Consider the following 18,358-nt stretch of genomic DNA (forward strand, 5'->3'; position numbering starts at 1 on the left):
TCGATGCAAAAATCCTCAACAAAATACTGGCAAACCGAATCCAGCAGCACATCAAAAAGCTTATCCACCATGATCAAGTGGGCTTCATCCCTGGGATACACGGCTGGTTCAACATAAGCAAATCAATAAATGTAATCCAGCATATAAACAGAACCAAAGACAAAAACCACATGATTATCTCAATAGATGCAGAAAAGCCCTTTGACAAAATTCAACAGCACTTCATGTTAAAAACTCTCAATAAATTCGGTATTGATGGAACGTATCTCAAAATAAGAGCTATTTATGACAAACCCACAGCCAATATCATACTGAATGGGCAAAAACTGGAAGCATTCCCTTTAAAAACTGGCACAGGACAGGGATGCCCTCTCTCACCACTCCTATTCAACATAGTCTGACTAGGACAATCAAGCAAGAGAAAGAAATGAAGCGTATTCAGTTAGGAAAAGAAGAAGTCAAATTGTCCCTGTTTGTAGGTGACATGATTGTATATTTAGAAAACTCCATTGTCTCAGCCCAAAATCTCCTTAAGCTGATAAGCAACTTCAGCAAAGTCTCAGGATACAAAATCAATGTGCAAAAATCACAAGCATTCTTATACACGAATAACAGAGAGCCAAATCATGAATGAACTCCCATTCACAACTGCTTCAAAGAGAATAAAATACCTAGGAATCCAACTTACAAGGGATGCGAAGGACCTCGTCAAGGAGAACTACAAAACACTGCTCAATGAAATAAAAGAGGATACAAACAAATGAAAGAACATGCCAGTAATCCCAGCACTTTGGGAGGCCAAGGCAGGCAGATCACGAGGTCAGGGGATCAAGACCATCCTGGCTAACACGGTGAAACCCCGTCTCTACTGAAAATACAAAAAAAAAAAAAAAATAGCGGGGGGTGGTGGCGGGCACCTGTAGTCCCAGCTATTCGGGAGGCTGAGGCAGGAGAATGGCGTGAACCCAGGAGGCGGAGCTTGCAGTGAGCCGAGATGGCGCCACTGCACTCCAGCCCGGGCTACAAGCAAGACTGTGTCTCAAAAAAAAAAAAAAAAAAAAAAAAGGAAATGAACGTCTCCTACTTTGCTGTAGACGGTATACAATGGCACAGTGACTTTGTCAAACAGTTCGGCAACGTTGATGATCCATGTATGGTATGACCCAGCGATTCCAACTCTAGATAATCTTTAGTCTTTGCACATATGTATCAAGGTGTTAGAAATGTTTGAGAGATTTGTTTATGAATACTCCAAACTAAAAGTGAGTCAATTACTATCAGCAGTAGGATGGAAAATAAACTGGACTATAATACAGCAATACTTTTTGGCAATGGAACTAAGTGAAATACAGTTACATGCAACATAGATGTATATCACAACATGTTTACGAGAAAGAAGCCAGTGCAGAAAAAAGGGGAATGGACACGTCATCTACATAAACCAAACTTAGTGACAACTAAATGCTATTATGTATGGAATAAAATGATCTTGGATAAGCTGTCAAACTTTTCAGTCAATGGAGAAAGCATTTAGCTCATAGTCAAATAGAAATGGCATTAGTGTACATCTTTGTTTCATTCCTGATCTGAGCAAAAATAGTATTTCCTGGTTCATATACTTGCTATTGGCTTTTACGGGTAACTATTTTCAGGTTGTGGAAGTTTCATTCTTATTTCTGATTTGCTAAGATCATTTTCCTTATTTATATATATTGCAGTTAGTTAAAAGCTTTTTCTGCATTTATTGTGACAGACTTTTTTCCTATTCAACATCTCAGATAAATTACAATATTTGATTTTCTAGTGTAAAAATGAATTGGATTTAAACCAAGTAAGAGATGATGTATGTTTTGATCAGTTTGCTAATATTTTGCTTAATATTTCCACTGTGTTCTTGAATTAGTTACCTATAAATATGATTTTTCTCTTTACCAATAACTGAGATGGTAAAATATACCATCTCAGTTATTGGTAAAGGGGTTATGTTAGCCTCAGAAAATGAATTGTGACATATTTTCTGTTTTGTTTATACTCTGCCAACAGTTTGTAAGATAGGTGTGTTGCTTTTCCTTTAGCATTATTAGAGTTTGCAGGATAAATTATATAGACCTGCAATTTCTTTAGTGGCAAACATTTTTGATATTGCTGTCATTGTATTAATATAATTGTTTTATAGTTAATTATTTGTATCATGAATCATTAAATAGGCAACATTTATATTTTTATATTACAAGGGTAAGAGTTGAATTATTTTATAATCGAATTAATATATGAGTTGTAAGGTTTATGTGTTTTCTATTTCATCTATTCTTTGTTATTTAAAGCTACGTTTTTGTTTCATGATAAAAATCATAATATTTTTGGCAGAATCTGATGCTAATGTCTGTTTGTCACTGTGATTTTGTCGTATATGTCTTCTATCAACTAACCCTGATCAGCCTTCCTATAAATGTATAATTTTTGTCACTTGAAAATAACAATATTTTAAAAGATTTATGCTTAGTGTTAGTTTCATTATATTATGCTCTACATTATTATATTTTTCCTATTTTTAATTTACTTTGAACTCTTTCTGGTATTTTGAGTTGGATTATTTTTAATATATGGATTTTCAGTCTTTTATAATACACATATGAGATCCCACAGGTCTGTTATGTATGGATTTAGTTACATTCCGATGTTTAGCTTTCATTTTAAAATATTTTAAAATATTTTCTAATGTCCATTATGATTTCCTCTTTGACTTGTTTTCTATTTAGAAGAATACTGAATATCACAACACTTTAAGGCCTTGTCTAGACATCAGCATAATTATTTTTGGTGTCCTACAATTACTGCATACATTTTCAATCCTTGGAAGACTGTTGAAGTTGCATTATGAACCATCAAGCAATCAATATTTGTAAGATTGGTGTATTATTGGTATAAGATGTAGTGATATTGGTGTTGTGTTTTATTGGCTGTTAAAAATGTTCCATTATAATTATGAGTTTGTATCTCTAGTTCTATCATTTTGATGTTTATGTATTGAAATATTAATAGGTTAATATAAAAATCCTATAACTTCTATTCAAATATTATGAATGTATTAATTATGGTTTATAATATTTAATATGTTTAATAGGATAACTTGGAATTATTCTATGTTTTAGGACTATAATGTTACCCTCTTTAATTCATATTGTTTAAAGTCTCGCTTGTGTATTAATAATATAACTTGTCTGTTCTAATATATCTGGAGACGGAAGGGCTCACATAAAGCATTCATATCTGTTTGTATTTTTTAGCTTGAAACACAATCAGGGTGGAAAACAGGTAGGCATTTTTCAATAACATTAAAAAGTGATTTAAAAACCCAAAACTTCCAGGAGTAAAATATTATGGTTATGACATACAATACATAGTCTAAGGAGTAAGAAGAAAAGAGAAGATGTAAAATGAGTTTTTTTCAAAAAATTATGGCTTCGAATGTGCTTTTGTGTACTGGAGAAACTAGAAAGCAATGTGCATATCCAGGAGATGACATCCGCCCCCAAAAGACTTAAGTTTTCATCACTGGCTGATCTGTAAGTTCAGTGTAAGCAGGAAGTAAAAGCTGAGGCTGAAGCAGAATTACAAATAGCCCCGTTAAGTGTAAAAGGAGTGCCCTGGCCCTGGGTCAATCCTCAAAGATTGGGAAGACTGTTATTTGTCGTATACTATTTTGTTTAAGCTCCTGACGTTCAACAAAATATCTGTCAAAACATTGGCTGAACAAATGAAGCCTTCAATAATCAAGATAATCAAACCTTGAGAAAGATAATGTGATATATAATGCTATCAAATTGTAATAGTCCAAAGTTCATTAAGAACAATCAGAAAAAAAAAACAGACAAGCTACAACGTATATAAAATATAGTGTAGGCAAAGAATTTATGACTAAGCCCTGAAAAACGCAAGCAACAAAACCAAAAATAAACAAATGAGATCTAATTAAAAAGCCTCGGCACAGTAAAAGAAATAATCAACAATGTTAACAGACAATCTGCAGATTAAAAAATATTTGCAAACACTGCAACTGACAGGAGATTGATATTGAACATTTATAAGGAACTCAAAGAACAACAAGAAACAAGCCAAATAAACTCTATCACAAAGTGGGCAAAGGACATGAATAGTTCTTTCCTTTTTCAAAAGACAACATACAAATGGACAATAAGAATATTAACAACGCTCAACACCACTCATCATCAGAGAAGTGCAAATTAAAGCCACAATGAGGTACCAGCTCATGCTAGTCAGAATGTCTATTACTACCAAATAGAAAAATTTTGTTGGCAAGGTGCACAGTGAAAAAGAATGCTTATACACCATTGGTGGGGTGTAAATTAGTACAGCTTCTTTGAAAAACAGTATGGAGATTTCTCAGAGAAACAAATCCAGCAATCTCACTATGGGGTACCCCACACACACAAAAAAAATGTATTAAAGAATACCTGCACTCATATGTTTATTGCAGTAATATTTACAATAGCAAAGACATAGATACCTAAGTGTCCTTCAATGGATGAAGAAAATATGGTATATATTATATAATACACACATAAATACACATAAAATGGAATACTATTTAGCCATAAAAAGAGCAACATGGATGGAACTGAAATATCTTAGGTGAAACAACTTAAAAACTAAACTTCGAACACTGCATGGTCTCATTTATAAGTGGAAGCTAAATAATATGCACAAATGGGCATAAAGTGTGAAATAACAGACACTGGAGACTTAGGTGAAAGGGTGGGAGAAGAGTAAGGGATGAGAAATTACTTAATGGGCACAATGTACATTATTTGGGTGCTGATTGTTTACACTAAAATGCCAGACTTCACCACTGAATAATATAGCCACATAACAAAACTGAAATTTTACCCCTTAAGTATATACAAATAAAAGAAAAAACAGATTGATAAAAACTGTCCATGAGAAATCATAGGCAATAACTTACTAAACAATGACTTTAAATCAACTATTTCAAATATGTTCAAGAACCTGAAGAACTAAATAACATTTTTAAAAAATGACTTATGAACAAAGTGATATTGTCAGTGAAGTTAGAAATGGTAGAAATCATAGGAAGGAACCAAACAGACGTTCTAGAACTCAAAAGTAACTCAACTTTTAAAAAAATCACTAAATGGATTCAACAATTTTGAGTAGATAGAAAAAAGAATCAGTGAAGATGAAGATTGAATAACTGATAATACAATTTTAGTAGCAGAAAGAAAAATGAATTTTTAAAAATGTGATTAGAATTCAAGGGGCATTTGGGACAAGAGGACCAACCTGTATTTTATGGGAGTCTCAGAAGAAGAAGAGGAAGAGAATGGATCAGAAAAAAAATATCTGAAGAAATCATGGTCAAAACCTTCTCCAATCTGAAAATATGAACTGCATACCTAAGAAGCTAAAGAATCTCCAACTAGGACAAACTCAAAAAAATCCACACAGAGAAAGATTATAATCAAGTTGCCAAAATGAAAAAAGAAATAGAGAATCTTTAAAGCAGCAAGAAAGAAGCAAATCCTCACATAGAAGGGATCCCCGGTAAAATTTATAGATGATTTCTCATCAAACAGGCAGTGGGATGACATTTAAACTTGTAAAAGAAAATAAATAATTCTACAACTTGCACAATTTTCTAATGTAAAACAATTTTATATCCATATTATATATCTATATCTTGTTGAAGAATGAAAAATAAATTAATGCATGCACAGATAAACTAAATATAAGAGGGTTTATTACTGGTAGACCTGCCCTATAAAGAATTTAGACTGAAACGAAAGGACACTAGACATCAACTTGAATCTGTATAATTTTTAAAAAATAAGGTAATTACATATGTAAATGTAAATGGCAATATTACCAAACTTTGGGGTTGAAACTCCTCTTTATTTCCTATATGAATTTAGAGAAAAAGCAGAAAATAATTATAAACTTATGTCAATGGGTACATAATGTATAAAGATGTAGTCAGTGACAATAACAATATATAAAGAGGTAGATGAAGATGTATAGAAGCAGAGCATTTGTATACTGCTGAAGTAATGTTGATATAATTAAAACTAAGTTGTTATAAATGTAAGATCTTAACTGTAATCCTGAAGGTAACCACTACAAAATTAAAACACATATAAAAGAAAGGAGGTAATCAAAGTGGTACACTACAAAAATATCAACTAGTTACAAAAATGAAATAATTGAAAAATTGAGGAAAAAAAACATATACAACAAACATAAAACAAATGGATGTTAAGTAACTCCTTTCTGATAAGTAATTAATAAAATGCATTAAATCTTTAATTAAAAGGCAAAGGTTAGTAGAACAATTTAATGAAATGATCTATCTGTATGTGCCACCTACAAGAAAGTTACTTTAGATGCAAAGACAAGAAGAGGCTGAAAGCAAAATAATAAAAACAGTCACCAAAAGAGCACTTGAATGTCTCTTAATAATGAGATGAACAGACAGAAAACCAATAAGAAAACAGTGGAATGAATGATATAATAAACCAATTAAACCTAACAGATATATACACAAACTATTCCACCCAACACAGAAGACACATTTTTTATTCAACATACAACTAGAAGTTCTAGATAGGGCAAGAGTTACATAGAACATTCTCCAGCATATACCACAACTTAGACCATAAAATAAGCCTTAACAAATTTAAGGAGATTGAAATATTACAATGTGTTTTCCTTCTGAACACAAAAAAATGTAACCAGAAATTAATAACAGAAAAATACTGGAAAACTCACAAATATATGAAAATTAAATGAAAACCTTTTAAACAAATTGATCGAATAAAGCACAAGGGAAATTAGAAAATATTAGAAAATATCTTGAGAGAAATGAAAGTAAAAACACCACATACAAAGTCATATGGGTCATAGAAAATGCAGTACTTAGAGAGATATTTTAACTATAACCAACAAATTTAAAAAAGAAGAAAAATCTTAAATTTATAACCTAGCTTTATATCTTACAGAAAACAAGCAAGTCAAACCAAAATCTATATATGGTTGTGTGTGTGTGTCTATTTATTACAGTGACATATTATTCAGCTATAAAATGAGGGCACTATGCTAAATGAAATAAGCCAAACACAAAAACACAAATACTGTATGATCTCACTTATACTTGGAATCCAAAAAAATATATATATATATCTTATAACAGCGGAAAGTAGAATGGTGGTTGGTGGTTGCCAAGGGTGGGAAATGGGGGAAATAAAGAGATTTTGGTCAAAGGGTACAAACTTTTACTTGTAAGTTCTAGAATCTAAATTATAGCATGGTGACTATAATAAAAAATAGTGTACTACTTACATTTGTTAGGAGAGTAGATCTTAAGTGTCCTCTCCGGTGCACACATGTGAATAGTAAAATAAATTCAATAGATTGATATTTTAATTAATTTTATTGTAATAATTTTGCAATGTATATGTATATGCAATCTACATGTTGTGCTCCTTGAATTTTTAATATTTTTTATATCAAAGCTAAAAATATAGAAATAAAAATATATAATATTGTATGAGTAAAATTGTATGCAATAGTGAAAGGCTAACTGTCCCCTAAGATTGGGAACACATCCATTATTTAACATTATACTGGAGGCTGGGTGTGGTGGCTCAAGACTGTAATCCCAGCATTTTTGGGATGCTGAGGTGGGTGGTTCACTTGAGGTCAGGAGTTCTAGACCAGCCTGGCCAACATGGTAAAAACTCTGTCTCTACCAAAAATACACAAATTAGCTGGGTATGCTGGCGGGTGCCCATAATCCCGGGTACTCAGGAGGCTAAGGCAGGAGAATCGCTTGAACCCAGGAGGCAGAGGTTGCAGTGAGCTGAGATTGTGCCATTGCACTCCAGCCTGGGGGACAAAAGCAAAGTTCTGTCTCAAAAAAAATTTAAAAAAAAATATATATATATATGCACACACACACACATATATATAGGTGTGTGTGTGTGTGTGTGTGTGCTGGAGGTTCTAGTCAGACTATCAAGGCAAGAAAAATACATTCACAAAGATTGGAAAGAAAAAAATGCAGAAGAAAAAAGAATTAGTATGAAATATGGAAAATGACAATCTGTCAAACAGACCATTGGTGTTCATGAAGTAGGAACAGAACAAATAGGACAAAAATATTCATGCAATTATTTTTAAAAATTAATAACTAAATTTGTTAATCACAGGGCATATCATATTCACAGTACAAGTTTTAAAAAGTATTAAAACCTTTAGATAATAAAAACATCAGTAAGAGAGTGAAACAACTTATTTAAAAGATGAGATAATGTACTGTGAAGTATGTATCTTATAAGAGATTTATATCAAGACTTAAAAACCTGCAACTCCACAACAAAAAGACAAAACAACCCAATTAAAAGCAGACAAAGGATTTGAATAGACATTTTGCTACAGATATGCAAATGGCCAATGAGTACAACATGAAAGTTGTTCAAAAACCATTAGTTATTAGGCCATTGCAAATCAAAATCACAATGACGTCATGTTATACCTACTAGTATCACTATAGTTAGAAAATGGAGAACAAGAGTTGACGAGTAACTGGGAAATTTGGAGAATCATACTTTGTTGGTCCGCATGTAAAACGATGCAGCTGCTGTGGAAGACAGTTTGGTGAAACCTTAAAATGCTGAATGCAAAACATGAACTCAGATAAATGCACACTAGTGTTTATAGCAGCATTATTCACAATAGCCAAAAGGAGGAAATAACCCACGTGTGTCTATCAGTAGATGAATGGATAAACAAAATGTGGCATGTGTGCATACTGTGGAATATAATTGAGCCATAAAAAAGAATGAAGTTCTGATACATGTCACTATATGGATAAAGCTTTTAAACATTATGCAAAGTGAAATTAGCCAGACACAAAGGATCAATGTTGTATGATTCCTCTTAAACAAATATTTAGAACAGGGAGATTCACAGAGACAAGATTTAGTTTAGAGTTTACTGGGGGATGGATTAGGAATAAAAAATGGGGAGTTGTTACTAAATGATAGAGTTTCTGTTTGGAGTGCTGAAAATTTTTGAAAATAGTGGTGATTGTTGCACAAAACTGTAAATACAATTATGCCACTGAATTGTATACTTGAGGTTAAAATGGCAAATTTTATACTATATATTTTACCATAATAAAAATATTAAAAATGTGAATTATAAATTTTCATAACTATTTTTATTTGTGAAATTTTTTTACAATCTGCTTTTTTTTGTATGTTCTACATTTTTTCCATGTACTAAGTATTGTGGGAAATGCCATCCTCATACTCATGCTGCTTTTCTACTTGTTAATATTGGACACTTCTTGACAGGCTCTTCAAATTGTGCTGTAACCTGGAAGAAACCTTCCTATTCTCCACAAACCCTGAATAGTCCAGAGAGTTTAAACCTCACCTAATTATTCTCTATCATTTAGAAACTAGAGAGGTGGAGGATTGAGAGAGGAACAATATAAAATTCGAAACCAATGATGCATTGGCTGAAAAACCCTGACATGAATTGTGAGAGCAAAGAAACCACAGTTGGTTTTGCAGGTGCAGTCCAGGTGGGCCTTGGCAGCTGATGAATTGCATGAATCGTAGCTCTTACAGTTTTTGGGCTACAGCTGATATTGTAGGTTCAACTAAACCAGTAAATTACTAGGAGGCATCATTAAGTTCCAATTAAGATTCACTCCAAAACAGGTAGCTCTTCCATCTGAATGTTTTTTCAAATACAGCTCATGTCTACATGCTTTTAAGGTGTGCACTAGTACATATCAGTTGTGCACAATTCGTGGAGCCATTAGTAATAAGATTTATAGGAATGCTATAATTCCAAACTCTGAAAAGAACTGCACATAATTTATACAGATACTCTGTCACCATAATTTCCTACTTTCTAAATGTCAGCTGCACAGAGTGACTTCATTTCAAAAAGCATTTTCTGAGAAGGAAAAGCATAAAGAGTAACTTTAAAGTCAAAATCCTGACAAAGAATATCTTAGCCAGGTGATTAAAATTGATATCAACAGTGATTAGCCCTTTTGATAGTACGTAGCACTGATATGATGTGAAAAGAACGTCACTTCATCTCTGTGGCCTTCCTCCCCAAAATGCATATCCCCAGTTTTCTCAGGAGAGAAGCATCAAGCAAAGCCCAAGTGAGGGATATACTACCAAATACCTGACCACTACTTCTGTAAACCGTGAGGTGGGCAAAACCAAGGAAAACGTAGCAGTCACAGCCAAGAAGAGCCTGTGGAGGCATGACTACACAATGCAACACGATATCATGATGAGATTCTGGAAGAGAAAAAGAATTGTAAATACAATCTAAGGAAATTTCAATAAGTTGTGAACTTTATTTAATAACATATTGTACAGGTTCAATAATTGTGACAAGTATACTATAGTAACATAAGACACTACATAAGGAAACTCAAATATATAGGAACTCTGCACTATCTTCACAATTTTTCTGTAATTAGAAAACTATTGTAAAAGAAAAATGTATTTTTTAAAAAGCATTGTTATATTATAAATGATACAAAACATGTGCAGCAGATGTGGGTTGGAGCCAGAAATTCTACATTTCTAATAAGCCTATGGTGCTCTTTATGTTGCTGGTGCTGCTTGCCTGGGTCTCATGGAGTGGCAGTCATAGAGTGGCCTCCAGGTCAGGAGAATGGACATCATGTGGAACTTGTTAGAAATACAAGTCATTTCATGTCAGATCTATCGAATTAGAAAGTCTAGGGTTGGGGCCCAGCAGTATGTTTTATAGCAACCCCTCCAGAGGTGCTGATGCACATGAATACATAAGGAAAATTATCTAAAATCCAGCACTAGCATGTTATTCCCTCCCCCTTTTTTGTTGGAGTGGGAGTGGAAGATGAGTGGGAGTGGAAGATAAGTTGGAGGTAAGGGTATATATTTGAAGAGTTAATTCACTAAATAAATTGTTACACAAAATTTAGCTCTTTATCTTATTTGAGACTTAATTTCATGCTAAAGAAATGGATTTATGCAATTAGTCCATGAATGTCTAGTCACTGCTTATGCAAGTTTTCCATGGCTGTTCAATGACAGAAGGTTTGCTGATTTATATCACCACTTAAAAAGAGCATAAATAATAATTTATCAATCATTAGTATCTCCCCAAAGAACTACAAATTGTATTTTACAAATTAAAAATAAATTATTACTGGATTCCTGATCAGTTCAGGAATTGGATTCCTGATTCTAGCTCAGTCATCTAGAGGTTTAAATGTATCTTTTTTATTGAATTTTTTGTTTAGTTACTGGACACACATATAAAGGATGTAATTTTTTGTAAAGATATAATAGCTTTTAATTTCATTTTTTTCTTGTACAACCTATTCTCTATATACTTATGTATTTTGGCTTAATATTATGTTTGATAATTTATTCATGTTGATATGTTCACAAATATATTGGAATTTCATAAAAATTTCTTGGACAAAAGGGTACAGCTTTCCTATTCTTCAGAGGATTGTTCCTTTCTAATATTTGTAATTACAAATGATGATAAAATAAAAACATTGTACAAATCTACTTTTGTACAAAGGTGATGATGTCTGCAGAGCGTATAACCAGGAGTAGAAATGCTGGACCCAAAGTTATGACAATATTTTACTTTCCTAGATATTGCCCCAATTTTCTCTTAGTGCATATTTTAATGGATTTCCCACTTACCAGTTTTTGAGGTATCCTATTCTTCCACATATTCACAGCATTTGGTTTCATCCAACTATTTAATTTCCACCAATCACATGGAATTGAGGTTACTACATACATTTCCAAAGCATATTAACTGGATATTACGAGGTTGAGTATATTTTCAAACATTTGCTGACTTTTCAACTTCTGATCTATCAATTATTTCATCATATCTATTGTTTTATTTTCTTTTGGCACATACCTTTATATGAAAATGTATACTACAACTGTTAATCTACATGAGTGTGTGTATTGCAAATATATTGTGCAGGCTGTGGCACGTATTTTTAATTTTGTGTTGTCTTTTGAAAAACCGAAGATTTTAATTTTGTTTAGTTAACTTCATTACTTTAACTTTATAGTTTGTATGTCTTTTTTCCTGTTGTAGTAACCCTTTCCTTACTCCTTTCTGTGTTTAGGTTGGCAATAAGACTTTTCTTATTTTGTTTTCAATTAGGTTTGTAAGGCAGAAGTAAAGCTATTAAGCTGTGAGTATTATTTCAAGTAAGCAAACACTTGCACATCTTGTGGTTTATCTGCAGGCTCACCTGACTGGTATGGAGCAAAAGCCAAGGGCTTTGGTTCAGTTCTCTACTGCTCATCAGATCTCCCATTGCAGCTTCCTGGGCCAGGTGCATGTGCAGATAGATTCAGCTCAAGTGGTATGAACTTCTCCTGCTGATCAGCTGTCATGTCAAGGGTAGAGGCAGTGAGAAAAAGATTTTAATTTGTCTTTATGATTTCTGATCTTACTCTCCTCACTTTGCATACATCTTTCCTTCTTGACTATCAGTCACTGTACAGTGGCTCCAAGTCCACTACCAGAAATGAAGAAAACCACCTTCCATAGACTTCTTCACTAGCACCACTGTGTTGTTCTTGGTTAATTATGTCTCTTATATTCTAATCGATTCTTTTTAGCTCTTTAGCATCTTAGCTTTTCAAAAAACGTGAAAGATCTGATCTCTAAAATAAATTATTCTTATCCATATCATTCACTTTGATTCTTGTTCCCTAGCCAACCCAAAACACTACGTTTAAGTTTTCAAGTAATGTGCCTTTACACATGTAGATTTTGAATACACAGATTATTAATCAATGTACAATTTATATGTTTGCATGAGGTAAGGCACCGATTTGGATTTCTTTTATGTTCTATAGGAAAACAATTGACCCAGCATCACAATGAAATAGGACATCAAATGATAATATGCATATGTCTTTCTCTATTACTTTTCATTGTTAATTTATATCTCTGGAACTATTCCACATAGTCTTAAACATTTTGTAATTTGTAATGATGATGTATATTAATATTCAATAGTATATATCATGCCACCTTGCTCTTCAAGAATTTTTTTTTACATTTTGTCATAATACATACATGTGCAATACTTATGACTTATGATACTAAGTCTTCCTACTAATATACGTGTGGTATGTAGCTCAGTTCATTTAGATCTCTGTGTGTTTGTATCTACATGATTTATTCATTCCTGTGTATAAAATACATGTCCTTTTTTATTTTAAATGATATATTTTCATACTTTCTGTTTGTTACTCTTTTTTTTCTCTACCCTAAGGAAATAATTTAGCAAAGGTATATCCTCCATTCAAATTCAAATTTTCCTTAAGTTGGTTATTCAATGTCCTATATTGGTGAATTGGTTAGAAAGATAGAAATTCTAATTTAATTCTTACACTAAGTTAAATTTAGTATATAATCATCATCCATTTATACAGCACATATGCTTGTTATATATCAGTTGACTCTGTTTTCTGGAATCCCAACTGGTACAGAATTCAACCAGGCTAATTTAATGGTAAATGTTTATCCCCCGTTAACATCTCAATAATGAAAATGGCATATGGACAACACGATTTCCCTGTTGAGACATAGATGGTAACAAGTCAAGTCTCTTCTAACTACAAAAAAGGATTTTACTAAGAGCTTCCAACCCCAAATAGATAATTATATAGTGATACAGAGGCAAATTCATTAAGAAGTTATCCAACTCTGTGTGTGTGTGTGTGTGTGTGTGTGTGTGTGTGTGTGTGTGTGTGTGTGTGTGTATGCAACTAACATCAGAACACCTAAAAATATAAACCAAATATTAATAGAAAGGAGAGACAGGGTACAATTTAATAATAGTAGGGGATTTCAATACCCAGAGACAGATTTTCAGAGAAAAGATAATGAGGAAACATTATATTTAAATTATACTTTAGAACAAATGAACATGATACACAAATGTGGAACATTCGACCGAGAGCAGAAGAATACAAATTCATCTCAAGCACACACAAAATATTTCTAGGAGAGATCACAGGTAAGAAAATAACTCTTAACAAATTCAAGAAGACTGAAATCATATCAAGTATATTTTTAAACCACAGTGTTGTATAACTAGAAATCAATATCAAGAGGAATTTTGGCAAATTCACATATTCATAAAAATTAAACAACATGCTCCTGAACAACCAATGTATCAATGAATAAATTAAAAGAAATTTAAAATATCTTAAAAGTAATTAAAATGGAAATACAACATACCAAAACGTAATGGGATGCAGAAAAAGCAGTTCAAAGAGAGAAGTTCACTGCAATCAACACCTACCTCAACAGAGGTAAAAAATCTTAAATAAACAACTTTTTAAAAATGAACTAAAAAAAGAAAAAGGTCAAAATTGCCAGAAATGAAAAAAAAAATCAAAGTAGAAATAATTAAAACAGATACTAGAACAACAATGGAAAAGATCACTGAAACTAAGAAATGTTTTTTAAAAAAGATAAAATCAACAATTTTATCTTTAGCTAAACTAAGAATGAAAGAAGACTCAAAGTCAGGAATGAAAGAGGTGACATTATATTAGACGCCATAGAAATACAAAAGATTATGAGACTAATATGAATAATTAAATGCCAACAAATTAGATAATCTAGAGAAAATGGATACATTTCTTGATACATACAACTTACCAAGACTGAATCACAAAGAAATAGAAAATCTGAACAGAAAATATCATAATATCCCAGGACCCAATTACTTCACTGCTGAATTTTACTAAATGCTAAAGAATAATAATACCGATCATTCTCAATCTCTTTCAAAAAACTGAAAAGGGAATAATTCCAAACATTTTTACAAGGCCAGAATTATCCTGATACCAAAGCCAGACACGGACATTACAAGAAATAAAAATACAGGCCAACATCCCTAATAAAAATAGATGAAAAATTCCTCAAGAAAACACTAGCAAACTGAATTTAAAAGTGCACCTAAAGGATCATTCACCATAATCGCATAGTATTTAAACCAGGGCTGCAAAAATATTTTAACATATACAAATCCATAAATGGGATATATCACATGAACAGAATGAAAGACAACAATCATGATCATCTTAATGGATGCAGAGAAAGGATATGACTAAATTTACCATCATCTCATAGTAAAAAGGCTTAACATATTATGCACAGAAGAAACATACCTCAACATAACAAAGGTCATCTTCAAGAAATCCACAGGTAACATGAAACTCCAGTGAAAAGTTGAGTGTTTCCTCTAAGACCAGGAATAAGAAAAAGACGCTAACTCTGCCACTTCTATTTAAGATAGTAATGTAAGTCCTAGTCAAAAAAAAAATTAAGGAAAGAAAAAGAAATAAAAGGCATTGAAATTGGAAAGGAAAAAGTTAAACAGTCCTTGTTTTCAGGTGACATAATTACATATAAAAAATACTAAATATTCCACCAAAAATTATTAGAACTAATACACAAATTCAGTAAAGTTGCAGGATAAAAATTAACATCCCCAAGCCAGTAGTGTTTCTATAAACTAACATTAAACTATCCACCACCCCCCACCAAAAAAATCAAGTAAACAATACCATTTAAAATAGTTATGAAAAAAATAAATAACGTACTTAGGAAAAAAACAACCAAAAAAGTTAAATACCTCTATACTGAAAACTATAAAACATTGGTGAACAAAACTGAAGAAAACTCATATAAATGGGAAGTTAACTCACATTCATGGATTGGAAGATCAATATTGTCAAAGTGCCCAAACTGCCCAAAAAGATCTACACATTCAATGCAAACTGTATCAACATTCCAGTATCATTTTTCACAGAAATTGAATAAATATCCCCAAATTCATTTGGAACCATGAAAGATTCTCAATAGACCATTATGCACATGTACCCTAGAACTTAAAGTATAATAATAATAACAAAAAATAATCTTCAGTGAAATAAGCAAAGCAGGAACATCACACTACCTGACTTCAAAATGTGCTACAAAGCTAAGGAAACCAAAAGAGCCATGGTCATGGTATAAAAATGGACACATAAACCAATGGAACAGAACAGAAACCCCAATTCATAAATTTGTAATCAACTGATTTACAATACATTGATGAGAACACACAATGGAAAAAGAACAGTATCTTCAATAAATGTTGTTGCTACAACTGGATATTCACATGTGAAAGAATATAATTAGACATTCTTTTCACATCATATACAAAAATCTACTCAAAATGTCTTAAAGGCTTACACATAGGACCTAAAATTGTAAAACTACTAGAAGAAAACAAAAGGGGAAAACTCCATGTAATTGATCTGAGCAATGATATTTTTGAACAGGAAACCAAAATCACAAACAACAAAAGCAAAGATAGACAAATGATATTACATCAAACTAGAAAGCTTCTGCACAACCAACATAACAGTCAAAAGTGTGAAAATGCACAGAATGAGAGAAAATACTTGTAAACCATACATTTTATAAGGGGTTAGTATTTAAAATATGTAAGAAACCCAATAGTAAGAAAACAACCTGATTTTTTAAATGGGCAAAAGTTGTGACTAGACATTTCTCAAAGGAAGACATATTAATCACCCACAGATATATGAAGAAAGTCTCAACATTTTTAGTCATCAGGTAAATGCAAATTAAATCCCCAATAAGAAATAATATCAGAACTGTTAAAATGGAAATTATATAAAAAAGATAAATGTCAGTGAGGATGTGGAGAAAAACATTTGAACAATGTTGGTGGGACTGTAAATTAGTACATCCATTTTAGAAAATAATATGGAGGTTACTATAAAACTAAAACTATCCTGGCTAACATGGTGAAACCCCGTCTCTACTAAAAATACAAAAAACTAGCCGGGCGACCTGGCGGGCGCCTGTAGTCCCAGCTACTCGGGAGGCTGAGGCAGGAGAATGGCGTGAACCCGGGAGGCGGAGCTTGCAGTGAGCTGAGATCCGGCCACTGCACTCCAGCCTGGGCGACAGAGTGAGACTCCGTCTCAAAAAAAAAAAAAAAAAAAAAAAAACTAAAACTATTACTACCACATGATCCAGCAGTCCCACTACCAGCTATATATCTAAGGGAAATAAAATTAGTATCTTGAAGATATCTTCACTCCCATGTTCACTGCAGCATCATTTTTAATAGCAAAGATATAGAATCAACTTAAGTGTCTATCAATGGATGAATAAAGAAATGGTATACATAGATAATGGAATACTGATAAGTTATAAAAATAAATAAAATCCTGTTATTTGTAACAACTTGGATAAACCTGGAGGACATTATATTAAGTGAAATAAACCAGGCACAGGATGATAAATGCAAATGCCCAAGTATATGAGAAAATTTAAAAGTTAAATTTAGAAGTAGAAAGAAGAATGATGGTCACCAGGGGCTGTTGGTGGGAGCATGGAGTGGCACAGGAATCGGGGAAATGTTGGTCAAAGGACATAGAATTTCAATTAGAAAGGAGAAAATACGTTGCTTTCTCAAATGTTTCCTGCAGGCTGAAATATTGACTTAGGGTTAAACTTAGTGCAAGAAACAGTGAAGTTCAACATAAGTTTTCACATAACAGTAGTGTATTTCTTGTTCATGTAAATGAAGGAGGGTGGAAGAACAAGGTTAGGATTATAGCTCCCCAGTGCTCAGGAACAAAGGTTCTTTCCAGTTTATCATCCTGACATCCCCATGAGTGGGATTCATTATCATAATCTATTGGATGGCTACTGGTGACTCTAACATTTAATCTGCATACCAGAAAATGAAGTAGAAAAAAGAAAATGAGCCATGGGACATGCGTAATGACTAAATGTTTTTAATGAGCACTTTCATTGACTAAAATGTGGCCACATGGCCATATCTCCACCCAAAGGGAGTCCTGGAAATCTTGTTGTTATAACAGAAAATCATGTGAAGTCTCTGCTACAGTTTACCAACCACATGGTTACATGGTTTTTCAAAACAATAGATTGAGGGAAATTGGCAAAAACCACTTGTACCATGTGAACACTCTTTCCCTGAGCCATAAGGGTAAAACATTCTACCTTCTCAAGGAATTTCTGAGGGACAAAAGAATGTACTTCTTTCATAATTTTGTTTTCGTTCCTATTCATTTCTTTCTATGAAATTAATCCAATTGATACATGTGATATATTTGGGATCATTTTTATTAATGTGTATAGAATGTAGTTATTAAAGCACAAAACAGACTCTGCTCCTCATTCCTCA

General features: G+C 32.6%; 1 long non-coding RNA gene across 1 annotated transcript in view; it reads right to left on the reverse strand.

Moving 5' to 3' along the window:
• Positions 1-9,239: 9,239 nt before the first annotated feature.
• Positions 9,240-18,358, reverse strand: part of LOC104677261 — a 240,873-nt gene continuing 231,754 nt past the window's right edge. The window contains exons 5-6 of the long non-coding RNA XR_750021.2: positions 12,350-12,487; positions 9,240-10,364 (exon numbers count right to left, since the gene is read on the reverse strand). This is a non-coding gene — a long non-coding RNA (uncharacterized LOC104677261). The remainder of the gene's footprint in view (positions 10,365-12,349; positions 12,488-18,358) is intronic.

The sequence above is a fragment of the Rhinopithecus roxellana genome, chromosome 18 (genome assembly GCF_007565055.1).
Source record: "Rhinopithecus roxellana isolate Shanxi Qingling chromosome 18, ASM756505v1, whole genome shotgun sequence".
In the NCBI taxonomy this organism is placed as follows: Eukaryota; Metazoa; Chordata; class Mammalia; order Primates; family Cercopithecidae; genus Rhinopithecus; species Rhinopithecus roxellana.